Source organism: Mesitornis unicolor, unplaced genomic scaffold, assembly GCF_000695765.1.
Source record: "Mesitornis unicolor isolate BGI_N332 unplaced genomic scaffold, ASM69576v1 scaffold37508, whole genome shotgun sequence".
Taxonomy (NCBI): domain Eukaryota; kingdom Metazoa; phylum Chordata; class Aves; order Mesitornithiformes; family Mesitornithidae; genus Mesitornis; species Mesitornis unicolor.
In genome coordinates, this window is record NW_010203184.1 from 9,554 (window position 1) to 11,232 (window position 1,679).

Sequence of the window (1,679 nt, forward strand, 5' to 3'; positions counted from 1 at the left end):
GGGACGGAGGACAAGGAGAAGGGTCTCACCGGGGTCAGTGCTTCGCCTGGCCTGGTGGCATCCCGGCTGGTCCTGCCTGACCCTGGGGCTGTGGGGATGTCAGTCTGGCCTCAGGCCTGCTGGATTGGGGTGAGACCCCCATGGAGTGGGGGCAATGCAGCTGGGGGTGCTGACACTGTGCAGGGCATGGGGACACAGTGGGGATGGGGCTACCCCAGCAAGGCCCTGGTTTGTGGCTGGTGGCAGGGCTGTGCAGGGCATGGGGACACAGTGGGGATGGGGCTACCCCAGCAAGGCCCTGGTTTGTGGCTGTTGTCAGGTCTGAAGTGGGAAGATTTTTCTGGGGAAACATCTCGTTCTGGTCCCCAGGGACCCAGGGCACACCGGGGCACCCCAGGACAACCACTCGCCCTAGGCTGAGCCCCTGTCTCTCACTGTCCCAGCCGCGCTTCAGCACCTCAAAGCCACTGTGGGCTCAGCCATCTTTGCAGGGGCTGTGACCGTAAAGGTGCCAGTGGTGCTGGCAATGCCCTGAGCCCCACTGGGCTGGTAGGGTTCCCCATGGGACTGCAGACCCACGATGGGGACCCCTGGGGGTGTGACACCTCATCACCGCCACTCTGATCCCACCTGGCAGGAACCGCCAGCAAGGGGTGAATGGGGCTTTGTGGCAACCCCTGCCGCGAGGACCCCAGGGCTCCTAGCCAGCCCCCTCCTCTCACCAGCCCGGCCCAGGGGCTGTGAGGGTCCTGCTGTCACCCACCCTCCCGCCAGCACCATTACAGCAGCTTTGTGCCACCAACATGTGGCTGGGCCGGCACTGCTGGGGAGCAATCAGAGCAGGGGGGTGGTGGGCACAGCCCCCAAGGGACAGCCGAGCAGATGCCCCTTGATGAGCCCAAGATGTGGCGTGGCTGAGAGCTGGTCCCAGCTCACAGCCGGGGCAGGATCTGGTCACCCACGCCTGGGTCCAGCCCCAGCCTTGTACACAGCAGCTCCGGGGAAGAGGGCAGGAGGGTGCCTGGGATGCTGCTCCCGTGTCGCTCAGAAAGCTCCTTCCCAGCAGAAGCTCTGCAGCCCCAGCTAACAAGCAGCACCGCTAATGAGCAGCATGGTGGGCAGGGCCCCTGCAGTGCCGGACTCCAGCATACGGCAGCTGTTCAGCTTATCTCTTTACTCACGATACAACCATCTCCTCAGTGCCAGTGCATCTACCAGCACAATGAGCGTTGTGCCCCGACGCAGCTAAAAATATCCGTCCCAAGTACTCCCTACAAAACTAGAGCTTTTCGGTCCAATTTTGTTTAAATCTGCAGCATTAAAAAAAATTAATAATAATGGGAAGGGGTGTGAGGAAAGGAGGTGTCCGACCAGGGGTGGCACAGTGGCACGGTGGGATGCCTGAGCCATGGCCAGATCCTCAGCCCAGGCCGGTGCCTCAGCAAGGCAGAGGGGCCATGGGTGGCGGCTGGGGAGGGCGGTGTCCTGCCAGCGCCCCGGCTTGCTCCCCTGCCACCAACGGTGCTGGCTCTGCGGGGAAAAGATGCAGCCCAGCATCCCTGCCCTGCATCAGCTTTGGTCCTGCTGAGCACCTCACTGTCACCCCTCTCACCCACCCCGGGGCCGAGCCGACGCCGGGGGCAGGAGCCGGAGTCCGGCAGGGCCGGAGGGGAGCATTC